Source organism: Meleagris gallopavo, chromosome 4 (genome assembly GCF_905368555.1).
Source record: "Meleagris gallopavo chromosome 4, MGAL_WU_HG_1.1, whole genome shotgun sequence".
Classification (NCBI taxonomy): Eukaryota; Metazoa; Chordata; class Aves; order Galliformes; family Phasianidae; genus Meleagris; species Meleagris gallopavo.
Genome location: NC_139407.1, coordinates 4998748 through 5013144, shown reverse-complemented (window position 1 = coordinate 5013144; position 14397 = coordinate 4998748). Strand labels below are relative to the sequence as shown.

Here is a 14397-nt window from a genome sequence, read left to right as displayed (position 1 = left end):
CTGGAGGGATTCAAGGTCAGGTTGAACAGGGCTGTGGTCAGCTTGATCTAATGGGTGGTAACCCTGCCCATGTCACAGGATTAGAACGAGGTCATCTTTAAGGTCTATTCCAACCTAACCCATTCTGTAGCACTGTATGATCTTACTCCTTTTCCCTGCTAAAGAGAATTTCACATTCAAAGAATATGAATTGTTATTACAACCTTTCACTTTCCTCTGTTAAATAGTTTTCCATTTCTGCATCTCTAATTTCTAGCTTTATTATTCCTTATTTCACCCCATATTTTATTCCAGTCATACCTTTATTGATGCCTTCTCAACTGCTCCTGTTCAGATTTTTCATTAATGCTGACTGATAAGATTTAAAAAATATGCTTCTACCCACAATGGAAGAAAGAGGAAAGATGTTGAGGTGAGAGAAGCACCTTTTAAATAGAGCATCATCCATTGTGTGTCCCATGGAGGTTCCTATGGAAGGAGCAGGCTTTACTGATGCAGAGCTGATGAGACAGGAAGTGAAAGCCTCACTGCATTCATCCATTAATGGTAAATAAATACATATAATGAATATTTTTTTACTTAACAGTCATAGTATTGTAGGTATTTTCCAAGCTAAAGAGAATGTAGTCTGTAAGACTGTATGGAGGTCGTGGGATATACTAGGAAGACAAAAAAAAGTGGGAAATGGAAAGTTCAGAAATAAAATAAGCTATTTTGTTCTTTTTCTCACAATAAAATCAAACACTTCTGCCTTAGTAGAGAAGAATGAATTCAGGCAGCTTACATAAGAGCATTCCTATTTTTTAGTATACAGCTAACCTAGGTGACTTCAGTACTGCGGTGTAGAAATGCTGTTGATTTACTCTTAGGACCTACCTGAATCACACAGAATGTTCTGTGAACCCAGTTCCAAGGGAAACCTGTCTACATATCCTATGGTACAAGTAAATTATCTTGATTTAGTATTTTCCATATACCCTTCATGTATTTTCCATGTGATGTCTTTTTTTTTTAAACATTAACAAAGTACGTAAAAATTAGATAACGTCGTCAGTGAGAAGACTTTCATTTCTAAAATCAGAAAATAATATTATATATTTGAGTAGAATATAACTCAGTGCTTCAAGAATTACAGAGAGGATGTTGGTTAATCTTCAGTGGTGTTGATTGGTTGTTGTTTTTTGTTTCTTTTCCCTGTCAAAGGTTGTTTGAGCTCACAAACATGTATACCATTTTCTGCCAAATTCATTTTTCTTTCTTCCTGTTTATTCCTTCTATCTCTTAACTCTTGTTAATGACAACATAAAGCTAATAGTATATGTACACTAGCAAATCTCAAATCATCAGGGTAACATAGTCACTTAAAAAATGCCTTCAAGTTATTCCATTTCCCAAGATACATAATCTGTACTTTTTTTTTTTGTCATTCCTTTAATAATCTGTAAGTTAGCTGAGCATTAGCTGATTAAGTAATAAAAATAGTATTGTTTTTTATGGTGGCAAAACTGAGAAAGCTAGGAGGATTGGAGTCCCAGTGTTCAATCGCTATGTAAACACAAGTTGAAACCATTCCTCCCTTACTCTAGAAGCCTTAGTCCTTTGCTGTTTTATGCATATGCTTAATATTAAATTAATCTTATCCTTTGCCCCTATTTGGTTGTCACCAGGACCTTAGAAATGCTTGTGTCTGCAGTCTTAGATACTCGTGGGATGAGAGATCACTGGCTCTTTTGCAGATACCAGAGCAGTCTGACAGCTCATGCTTCTACATGCATAGCCATGTCCTCTTGCCTCTCCGTTGTTCTGTACCTCAGAGCAAAAAAAGAGAAAGCATAGCATGTCCCCTGCAGCGTAACGGTTCAGTTCTGCTGAATGCTGATAAGAGGAAATATTCTTTACCCTTTTAAGGACCTACAGCTATAATGAGCCTTCATGAAGGCAATAATAGAAACCATTGTTTCAATCTGACTTAAAGCAAAATAGTTTATTTTAATGTTGCATACTGAATATGTGTGATTGCAGTGAGAAATTTTTTATCTAAAGATGTGTGTATTCAGTTTTTCTACCACATTTTTGAGTGTCTGAATTTAAAAATGATGATAACAATTTCTTTGTTTTTATTTACTTGCTGCCAGTAGATAAAATAGCAAAGAGAGGATGTTAAGATTGCATAAATTAGAGCACATCAGTTCATAAGGCAGTAGATGGAAGTTACTATGGAAACTTCCATTCAAAGTATTTGTTACTGTGATTATTCCATGCTTATTCTTGCATTAACCGATGAGCAATAAAACAGTTGTTTGAAACATTAGGTAACAAATCTAGAAATGTAACTGGAAAGTTACTAAATACCAATAATAGCATTATTATTACAATAAACAAAACATCAGCATCACTTCTGTTACAGACCATTTGCCAAAAAATTTACACCATTTAATCTGTGGTCAGTCATTCTTTATTTTGGTTACAAAGATGGGACAACACAAGCTTAGCACAGATGAAGATATCAGCAAAGATGAATACCGAATGTCAAGAGAGTACTGATAGCAAATTTTCTTTTGTGTGGTTAAAATTATAAGGGTATGAAATGCTTCATAAAAGACAAGCATTACTATTTTTAAAAAATCTAGAATCATACAATGGCTTGGGTTGGAAGGGACCTCGAAGCCCCCCTTGTATTGGGCAAGGTTGTTAGCCACACAGTCAGACTGCCAAGGAACTCATCCAGCCTGGCCTTGAGCGTCTCCAGGGATGGGGGCATCCACAACCGCTCTGGCAGCCTGTTCCAGTGCCTCACCACTTTCTGAGTGAAAGTCCTAGGTATAGTACTTCGAATGGGGCCTCACAAGGGCAGAGTGGAGGGAAACAGTCACCTTTCTCACCCTGCTGGCCACTCCTCTTCATGCCAGCTGGGATACCGTTGGCCTTTCAGGCTGCAAGGGCACACTGCTGGCTCATATCCAGCTTTTCATCCAGCAGAACCTCCAAGTCCTTTTCAGCAGGGCTGCTCTAAAGGAGATAATCTCCCTGTGCACCAGCCCACGTGCAAAACCTTGTGCTTGGCCTTATTGAACCTCAGTAGTTTTTCATGAGTCCACTTTTCAAGCCTGTCTAGGTCCTTTTGGATGGCATCCCTTCCTTCTGTTATATTGACTGCAACGCTCAGTGTCATCTGCAAACTCACTGAGGGTACACACAGTCTCACAGTCTTTGTTGACAAAGATGTTGTAGAGCCCCAGTCCCAAAACACGTGTCTGGGGGACACCACTCGTGATTGGCCTCTGCCTGGATATAGAGCCATTGACAACAACTCTTTAGCTATGAAGTAGGCTACCTAAGAACGAAATCCTGGGTTAGAAAGATGGGTTACCTACTGCAGCCCTCCTCCTATTGTGCTAGGTGGTGAAAGCCAGTGCATTAAGCTCAGTGCTATGATTTTAACAGGCATGTGAAGTCACCAAGTCAGCAAATGGCCTGATGTGCTGCTGGAAGAGCAAACTAAACAATTTTATTGTTTCCCAGAGAATAAAAATTGTTGTGGTCTTACTCCTCAAAGAATAACTTCTTTGTGTGTCCTCTGTCCGTGTCTGATTTTCTATTAGTTCAGCTAAACAGGAACGTTTACTGTTCGGAGTCATTTCATGAGATTCTACTGAGTGGTGCCACTTCTTGTGAAGTAGTCCCATGCTGAGGGGAGAGTTGGGTGTTGGGTGACTGAAAGCTGACTTGGATCCTTTGGCTTCTCTGCACTGGGATTAGTAAGATTTTAAACCATAGATGAGAAGTGAGATACTTCTCTTCAGCAGCTATTTGCTTTGGGAGCTCTTGAGTATGGATTGCTTTTTGTGTAACTTAAATCAGTTACTGAAGGCCATCACAGTCTCCTTTGAGTGAGGCACGGGTGCTGGAGCCCTGACTCATTCAGCAGTACATTTGCTGAAACTGGTGTTGTTTAGATAGAGTACTAAGACTGATCATTGTGGGAAATAGGTGCAAGTTGCCATCTTTTATCAGAAGACAAGATATGTGAACAACAGCTGAGGTCCCTTGGTTTGTTCAGAGCAGAGGAGGCTGAGGGAAGGCCTCATGGCAGACTTCAGCTCCTCACGGGGAGTGGAAGGTGGTGTTGATCTCTGCTCTCTGGTGATAGTGACAGGACCCAAGGGAATGGAATGGCATGGAGCTGCTACAGGTGGGGTCAGGCTGGATGTTAAGAAAAGGCTCTGCACCAGAGTGTAGTCAGTCACTGGGACAGGCTGCCCAGGGTACCAAGTTGCCAGAGTTCAAGGAGCATTTGGACGTTGCTCACAAACATAGGGTTTGAATATTGGGTAGTTCTGTGAGGAGCCAGGAGTTGGACTCAATGGTTCCTGTATGTCCCGTCCAACTCTAGGCATCCCGTTACTCTATTTACTTCATACGGTCAGCATGATGTGAGTACAAAGGTGCTAAAATAAAGGAATTTAGGTTCAAAATTTGCTTCTTATCCCCGGTTCTGCTTTTGTTGCCTTTTATCATTTTTTTTATAAAAGTTTCATTAACATCTGCATTGTGAAAGTCTGCTTCTGTCTGACCACATTTGCCAGTTGAACTATTCAGTAGGTGCCTTGGTGTATAGGAGATGTTTCCCCTTTGCTTTGCCAGGCTGTGCAGTAAGTACAGAGGGAGAGCTTCTGGATCAGGGAGAGAGCCAGACGTCTAAATCAGCTTTTGCTCACCACTCTGTAAAGCAAATTATCCAAAGCGTAGTTGAGGGCACTGGCTATGGAGAGAAGCTCTCTGACAGCAGATGGTTGGGTTCCTGCACTTAAGAGGAAGTGGAGAATAGCTGTTAGGAAAGCACTAATGTTTGAGTTTAAAGTAATAAACAGTGAGCTGAACAAGCAGTACTTTGTAAAGAATCTCTGATATGAAAACCAATATGAAGCCATCAACAGAAACAAAAGAGGTTGCAAATAGCCTTAGTGACCAGATTAAGTGATGTACAGTTTGTCAAGCATAGCACTGCTAGGAAAGGTGTGTTTTGCATTCATCTGTCCCCTGGGAAACACAGCAGAAATGAATGTGCACGCTCATATAATGGTAAACGTTTTTAAGCATACAGAATGCCTACAGAATTTTAAGTTGTCCTTCCCTCCCCCCAAGGGAAATCAAGAAACAAAAATGGAGTAACAAGTATTTTATATCGTTTAATTAATTTATTTATTTATAGAATCAGACATTTTGTAATTGATTTTAATTACTGCCTCTTTTTGCTATTAGGCAGATTCGGAATCTCTTACCCACTCAAAGCATTTTATGTTAGTCTCTTTCTTTAATTAGCCATATTTCAAAAACATATTTCTTTAAGAAACTTGACGTGCAGTTGTAGAGCTTACAGAATTACTGCTGTGAGAAAATGATAAAGCTTTCTGTAGTGTGAGAATTGATGCTGTAGCCCCAAATCCTAGTAAGAGCAACTGCACAAAGTATTTATGGTACCCCATAATGACTCCTAAAAACAAGGTGCATACGTGTATAAAAAAACAAACAAAAAATTTGCAAACAAAATAGAGATTCTGAGATTAAAAATGAATTAGGTAATTTGTTCGATGTAGCTGCATGAAATTTGTTTGAAGGACTCTTCTCTTGAGAACTCTTTTTTTCAAGTTACTTTTGTATTATTCTCCATTGATTCATATTTGACCGTGATCTGTGGTCGTAGCTGTTGGATCACCTTGATTCTTTCCTTAACAAGAAGAAATTCTTATTCTTATTTTGCCATGAACTGGTAAAATGTTTTCAAACTGTTTTAAGGGAAGGGGAAAACTGAATGACAACTGGGCAGAAACATTTATGCTGGCTATATTCTTAGCAAGGCCAAGTGCAAAAAGCTGAAGAAGTAATGATTATGTAGCTTTGCCTGTATGTTTAAAAGAACAGTAATTGAGTCATTCTTTGGCTGTACAACCTTGAAGTCTGCCTGTGTTTCATAGTGTCAATTAGTTAGCCAAGTGACTGTTTGGGATTGTTTAAAAAGTCATTGTAATATTAATGCCAAATTTGGAGGAACACAAAACATTGTTGTCATCAGTAATTACTCTGTGTTTAAATAATCAAAACATTAAAATGATCCAGGGTGGAACAACTTGATCCAGTACTATGGTAGCAAATGGATAATAATGCTTGCTTTCTTCTGGACTACATCTTGAGTAGTTTTGCTTAAGCTGGTTTGTTGTGGTTTTTTTTTCTTTTTTTACATATAATATGTTTTGATATTTAGTGTTTGTAAAACGATTATGACTGAATAAGGCTCTGTTCAGAGGAACAAAGAGGTCTCCGGTGGGGTTGATTCTGCTGAATAGAACTGGCAGGTGTTACTTTGCATTACAATAGGATCAGTACAGCACCTCCTCCATTATGTCCCTTCATAATGCTACTGCAATTTCGATCAGCATTGTTACTGGAGTCCTTCAAGGGATGTCATTAGTAGTTATGGAGGCTATTAAAATAACTTTCGATTCTATTGATAATTTTAAAAAGATTTAAACCTGAATGCAGTGTTTATAATTGCAGATCTTTTTTTTTTTTTTATCTGGTGTCTCCTATTCCTATCATTACTTAAGGGTATATTATTTTTCTCCTTATTTCTTCATTTGTGAAGCTGTGCAAAAAAAAAAAGAAAATCACTAAAGAGAAACATATTCTTTAAGATGCTAGACTATTTTGTCAGAACCAGCATGCTAATAGGGATCTCCCTCCTTCTCTTCAGAGCTTTGCTTCCTTCACTGCCAGTGACAGCAAAATTACTCACTTGGATACCACAGTCCTTTGAGCTACTGCCTCCTTTGCTTTACTTTAAATCTTCCCTTTTCTTCTTAATTTTATGCACTCCTCTGATTCATCCTCCAACCATTTCATTAGAACGGTTTTAAAGCTTAATTTTCTGCAGAAAAACCTGTTCTACATCTATCTGTTGTTCTGCCTTCAGCATCAGCTCTGATGTGCACCAGCGCAGAGACTTGTCCCTTTTCCATCTCAGTTAGGTCTTGTGTGGTTTTTGATACAACAATTCAGTCTAGTTGAAAATGTGGGCCTGTCCACTGGAGATTCATTGCTGCATGCTCACCTTCAGAAAGAGCCTTTGAAAGAGGCTCTGCTTTGCAGCTCCTCTAAATAGCACCACGCAATGCTGAATCAAGAAAAGAATATCTAGGTGGGTTTGCAATAAACTTTCATTTTGAGCCTTCATTTCATGCAGAACGAGCTCAGACTATTCAATTTTCAGATATAAGGACCGTTTCTGAAAGTTACCCTTTTTTGTCTTCCACATTCTCAGCTTTTGTTTCTGTACTTCTCCCTCTTGCCATACTTATGCTATAATCAAACTGTGCTATCTGCTCATTGATGCTTGCTTTCTTTGATAGCATTTGGAACGTGAGTAATTCTAAATCGAGGAACACACATGCCATAAGGAGGAAGGCTTTTGTCTTTAGCTTTCTAAGGAAAGATTTTTCCTCCTGTTCACTGCAAAATGCAGTATCATCACTCTAATTGTCAATTCTTTCTACGTAAAATCCCTCATCAGGCCTATGGCAGCTCGTAGGACTAAATTTTATTTTCAGATATATAGCATGCACTCAACAGCACTCTGCTTAAATTACTGCAGTTCGTATCCCTGAACAGTAACAACTGCCCAGCCTTTGCGCATCAGTCCATCTTCCTTTTAACAGAAGCACTACTTTTTCCTGTTTGTTTCACTGAGTTTTTTGGAGCAAGTGAATTTTCTGAATTTGGGACCTGTAATGCCAACATAAGGCATTTGCAAGTCTGTACTATGCTATTTAGCCTTGTTCTATTACAAATAATATACAAATATTAAGTCCTGATGGTAAAGGATGTTTTTGTTCCCTGTATTTCTCACCCTGTCATTAAAAGAATTTGCTCTAATGCCCATCTGAAATCTAGATTTCACATATCTAGTAGTATTACTAAGCAGAAGACTGTGAACGTTTGGAATAGGTTATGTATGTTAGAAAATAAATTGCATGAAACTTATCAACCTGGATAAAAACACAATTATGGAAGGATTTTATGGGTCTATAAATTTATGACTTCCATGGAAAAGGAGAAAAAAGAGCACCACTCACTCTCCCAAGAAAGGAGGAACTAATTATGTGATAGAGTACTGGTTAATTATTGGATCATATGTTGACTGCTCATTTATCTCTTTGCAGTCGGGATTTTAGCTGATGTGTTCCTTATTTGTTTTGCATAGTACAACCTTTTTGTGTATCATCAAACGGATATAATAGAATTGAAATGACTGGCTTCAGAATGAGACACGAGTATGCATGAACTGACTGCATCAGAGATGTCACTTCAACTACATGCTCCTTTCCCAATGCTTCCTGATTTTATGCTGTCAAGTCAGTTCCCAAATACAATCACATTTTCCCTAGCTCTGCATAATATTCAAGGTTATTACCCAGCTGCCAAAGGTGTAGCTGACTGACAATGGAATGAAGTTAGGATAAACAATAATGTTTTATGGTTAGCACAGTGCAGAATAAAATGTCAGCTTCGATTTCTTAACTATGAGCATTCACAAGCACTGTATCACTGTATCCATCTTGCCATTCAAAGTACTTTTTCATCCTCAGCAAACTAATGGAAAGAGACAAGGGAATCATATGTCTGACAGATGCAGCATTTGCCTATTTGAGGACTCCTCCTTAGACTTAATCATGCACAGGAATGCTATTGATATCCTCTGATTTCTGTGTAAAAGATAAGGTTTATTTTTACTATATATTGCAGCTCTTAATACCGTATGGAAAGGTTATTATGGTTGCAGTCCTGAACAACACAGAGGTAGAAGATGCACAAGGACACACCTTGGTTTTTGAGCTAAAAGAATTCAGAACAGCTTCACTTATTTGGCCAATCATTCTGTTTATAAAGGAAAGCTATCCTTAAAAATACAGAACAAGCAGACTTGAATACAGAGCAGAACTGTGTTGGAATTGTAGTGCTATTTGTTGGTGAGTTACAGTTGTGGGGTTCCTTTCAGCTCGTACAGTGTGGGGTTTGATAAAAAATAAAGCTGCAACTCAGTTTGCTTTGCTTGAAAAAGTTCTGTAAAGAATTACTTGATTCTTTTAATGCCTCCAATATTCAGAAAAAAGAGTTGATGCTGTATTGACACTTACATTAAAAAGTAATTATTATTGTAAATGTATAAGTTATTCATAAATGTATAAATTATTATAAATTTTATAAAATTATATAAACTTTTATATAAATTATTATAAATGTTATTAATTTTTTGAGAAAAGGATGAGTTTCAATACCAAAATACTTTCAAGATAATTCATTTTATCTATAATTTAAGAAGTCTTTTCCTTTCTTCCTCATTCCTAAATTTACTACTGGATAAAATGCATTAAAGAATCTATTTCACAGACATTTGTTTCCTGTGCAGTGTTAGAATTCTTAATATCACCTGATGAATCAGAAGATCCTACTGCCCTTGCTGGCTTTGGACTGGTTCCTAGGTGAGAATGTCTTTGAAATGCATAGAAATAAAGGAGAGAATAAACAGTTGAAGTTTAATTGTCATAACACAAAATTTCTATTAGGAACAAATGGAGAGAACATTAAATGGACACTGGATAGGATTACTCTACTGAAAAGTTTTCTATGAAGAATAGGATATTTTTTTTTCTATCAGTGAGATGACCTTTATTGTGAAAACAGTAAACGTTTATTGCAAACACAAAACACTTTTAATTGAGTATCTATGCCTAAATAGTGACTAAGAATTCCTACCATAGAATTGTCCAGAAATACTTATTCTTTGTTTCAGTTCACTCCCACGCTCAATGTTGGTTTTTTGTTTTTTTTTTTTTTAATAGCTTTCCTCTTGAAAACAATGGCAGTTTCAGCAATCTGTGCAATATCAGACATCAGAGCTCCATGTACACATAATTTATGCATCTTTTGTAGTAGTCCTTTATTTTCAGCAGTGAAATATTCAAAAAACTGTATTGCAGACTCATAATATGACTGTTTCTCTCTTATTGCAGCCATGGGTAAGCAGGAGAGCTTTAAGATACATTGGTGTATAGTTATCACTAAAACGAATGAATTTTGACCTCAGAGATATTGATCCATTGAAACTCATTGCTTCCCTTCTGTTGGAAAGGAGAAATGAAGGTGTTGGTTTCTTAGAGATTCATTTGGAATTCATTTACCAGTTCTCATACAAGTTGACCTTGAGGATATTTTGAGAAAAAAAATTGTGTTCTGTGGTAACAGCATAGGCTAGATTGGCCAGCTATGTTGACTCTTTTGATAGCATCAGCATATAAAGGATGCTTCTCTGTATCTGTTGCAGCTCATCCAAGAGGGAAGGGGCTGAAGAAATGTGAGATCCAATGTGGAGACAATCAGCAGAAGTAAAATTAAGGACATCAAGTTTGTCAGTCAACAGTGAACCAAGAGGTCTCTCAGCCATATTCCAGATGGGTGAGCTTTGTGTGTTGTCTGGCCCTATGCATGACAACTCATTGCTCTGAGTGTAACACAAACTGAGTGAACTAAAAGGTTTTCATTTCACCCTTCCTTAGCTTTGTTATCCTCTAAAATGGCCTTAGATTAAATTTAAGCCTGCTATGATTATACTACTGTGCATCTGTGCTAAAGAGTGTAGGTTGCCATACTGTGTGTCTAAGCAATTCTTGCCTGCTCTTTTGAGCAATTTTTCACAATATCTGAGCTGGAAAATAAAAAGGAAACAAAAGATGTGGGACAGGTGAGCCGAACAGAAGTTTTTATTTCTGAATAATCTGTTGTTTCTTTCATTCTCTTAATTTCCTGTCCTATTTTTACAATTTTTCTTGCTCAACTGCAACAAAACTTGGATTTATTTATTCTTTATATATAAATTCCAGCAAAACTTTGGAGACAGCTTTTGAGAAGAAGAATACGTAACTACATTTGTGTGTGGTTTTGTACATCTGGACACAATTCTCTCTCTTCAAGGACTCCTTTATTTACCATGTTGTTCATTGTTTTAGATAAGTACTTGGCTTCTGATATTGGCTCTTGTATTGTTTGTTGCCTCTAACCAGACAATGATAGAAACACATTTTAGCCTTTTGGCTGCTTGGTCTTTTTGCTCTGAGTACATCTGTGAGATGGACCCTCCCAGAAAGGACAAAAATAGTTATGTTGCCTTCAGGCATGAATAGCCTACCTCTTGGGATGTGCTGGTGAGGTACTTACATTTTCCTTATATTGCCTATCAGTGATTTCCTTCTACTCTTTTGCTTAGCTTACAAAGAAAAGAAAAAAACAAAGCCAAAAAACCGAACCCAACAATGTTCAAACACTATTCCAGCAAGAAAAACATTTTTTTATCCTGCACTATAGGCATGACGGAAAGAAGTCAGAGGGATCTTACAAAACTTTGCTGAGAAAGTTAGATGCACCAATTTAATGTAAAACTACAAAGATTTACAGTGTAGAGATTACCTTTCTGAAAATTGTTATTTTTATTCTTCTCTTTACCTTTGTGGCTATTACAGAATGTCGCCATCTTCGTAAATTAATAGAAGTTTAAGCCAAAGCCTCAGTGACAGTATGCATTTCCATGGAAGGGAGCTGTGTTGCAGAAAGCTATAACTCTCCTTGTTTCCATGTAGGTTCAAGTTAATGATGACTAGCCACATATCTGTAAGAACAGTGAATTTTTTTGGCCTTCTTGGTGGGGGAGCCGCTATCCTTCCAAAATTGTGCATGTTTGCAGCACTGCCAGTAATTTCTGCATTTAAGATGTACTAAAAAGCAAGTTGTTATTACTACTTACCTTGTTCTTATGTGAACATTGAAGTAAGTCACATGCTGGCCCTAAATAAACAAATTAGGAGAAAATTATATTATCTCACTTCAGAGTTATGGAAACTGAACAAAGAGTTCAAAGATGAAATTAAGGTCCTGGCCATTTTGAGCTAATTCAAAGATTGTATTTTTACTCAGCAAACAATATCTTTGCTTATGTTCACTCTCAGTTTGTTCTTCATACATTTTTCATGGGAATTCAAACCCTTTGAAGAGCGGATTGAAGTATACACCTTCCCTTTTTTTTTTCTTTTTTTTTTTTTAAATCAGCTTGCAAGTTGATTTGAAAAGGCCTCCTGTCTGTGATAACCATACAGCAGGCTTCCTGCAGCCACACTGCTCCCTGTGCTCAGGAGTGTTGTGGCAGAGGCAGGCAACTGCAGAAACCAGGATGCCCCACAGTTTCTCCTTCATTGCATGACAAGACGTGACAGTGTAACCCTGTATAAACATGGGTTAGGTGCTGGTTTACTCATCTGAGCTCCTCAGTTAAGCATGTTTGTAGGTAGTAATCCTTCAGAGCAAAGTGCTGAGGCAGTTGTTGGCAAAAGGATTTGGACTGCTGAGTTCATGAAGCAAGGTGAATGACAGTACCACTAGAAGGTTTCCTCATTACAGATCATTGGTTTGTGTTGGGCCAGGTGAGACTCAAAAACTGGGCTGAGCATCTTTCTACATTTTGTACTTAGGTAAAGTGAGATGTGATCTTATTTCGGAGAGCTTTTTTTGGGGGGGAAAGGTGATCTTTAGATGTTGCTTGAAAACCCATACCCTCAACATGAGCATTGTAACTCAAAGTATTATTACAGCCTGCTTTAATGTAATTTTAATACGATGCATTAAAAAGGGAAAAACAACAACAAAAGTTTCACAGGTGGCTGAGAAGTAATTAACATTTGGTTACTGAAAAAACAAATGTTAATTGAAGTTTGCCTAGAGGCATACTCAGAAGTAAGAAGGGTAGTCATCAATGCTGGATGCACTTCTCTGGGCTATCACAGTGTATAATGAGGCAATAAATACGTTTTGTAATGTCTTACTTGTTATTTGATATTGATATGATTTACTTTACAGCCTGCTATTTTGCTGTACTTCAGTCACATATCAACATACAGCAGCAAACTCCGAAAATGACATAATGAAATACAAGCAGGTATGGAATGCATTGTACATGTGACAGAAAATGAAGTGAGGCAAACAATATTTTAGAGTAGGATTATCTATTTTGCTCGAGACACTTACTAGAATTATTTTTCTGCATTGATTATTCATAATCCAAACACTTGATGGTATAAATTATATACTATATACTATGTTTTCCAAACTATTAGGTTGTTTTCCAAACGTTAGGCTGGAGACCACCATTAAGTACTTCTGGACTGTTTCATGGCAGATCTTTATTTCAAACAAGCAGAGAGAAAAACCTTGTCATTTAACCACTTGAAAGAATTATACTGTGGAATAGTTACGGTTCATTCAGTTTTTCTCTTTTCCAGATGGGGGAAAGTTTACTAAAATTCTTCCATAATACAAAGAGAAAATATATCCACACTCTCCCTAAGAAATAAAAGTGAAAAAAGTCAGAACAGAGAGAGGATTTTTTTTTTAGAGCAGAAGTCCAACAGTTTGACAACTGTATGTGTGAAAGGGCACTGAGTGAGGCCTTGACTAGAATACAGTAGTCTGTATGAAAAATGGTCCTTCAGTTAACCTGGAGTCTTAGAGGACTGTCAGTCCTCACAGCATGTGTGAATAGACCCTATATGCTTGCATTTTTCACTAGTTATGCCCCCATAAAACTTTCTTAATCAGTGGAAATTTCACATTTGGCATTGCTGCCATAATTTTTTTAAATGGTCAGTTAAATTAAGACATTCTCTTGAAGCACGTTTGGTATGTTTTAAATGCTTTTCAGTGAGGAGAAGAATTTACGAGATATCATAAAACGTTCTCTAGAGCTGATGACTGGTACAGAAGTCTAAATGAATGTGTTTGATTTTCTGGGCAGAATTATGTGAAGTTTCTGAATCATTAACCGCTTACTTGGTAGTTCTCATTAAACCACCTGTTTTAAATTTTGTTTTGCAAGAAATCTGCAATTACTTCAGCCCCCCGTTTACTAAAATACTTTTCAGTAGTTACATTTTTAAAGGGCTTTCTGAACAGAAAAAGCATGTTAGTAAGATTTTCCAGATTCATGCTGTTTTTGTTGATTTATTTATTTATTTATTTATTTATTTATTTTTAAGTCATTTTAGCTCTCACCAAGTTGCTTCTGTGGTGACTGTTTCTATCTGAAGATGCATGGATGCATGTATTTTTTTCAGCTTGTTCTACCAGTATCAACCTTCATATCCAGTAGCTGTGACAAAGAAAGAAATTAAACCTCATCAAGATGAAGTAGTGGTGAGTTTTCTTCATAATGTGGATAGATTTCATTTAAAACTAGGTTTCCTGCTACTTTCTCCAACAGTGAAAATAGCATAACACATGTAAAAAGAGCAGAAGATGGTC

At 37.2% G+C, this 14397-nt stretch overlaps 1 long non-coding RNA gene across 3 annotated transcripts in view; it reads left to right on the top strand.

Annotated features, from left to right (window-relative positions):
- The window catches only part of LOC116216613 (uncharacterized), a 148376-nt gene that overhangs the window by 28642 nt on the left and 105337 nt on the right, over positions 1–14397 (top strand). For 2 of the 3 annotated variants that reach the window (XR_014882769.1, XR_014882768.1), the window contains exons 5-7: positions 10379–10509; positions 12958–13036; positions 14133–14289. This is a non-coding gene — a long non-coding RNA (uncharacterized LOC116216613). The remainder of the gene's footprint in view (positions 1–10378; positions 10510–12957; positions 13037–14132; positions 14290–14397) is intronic. The other variant, XR_004159735.2, reaches the window with a different exon arrangement.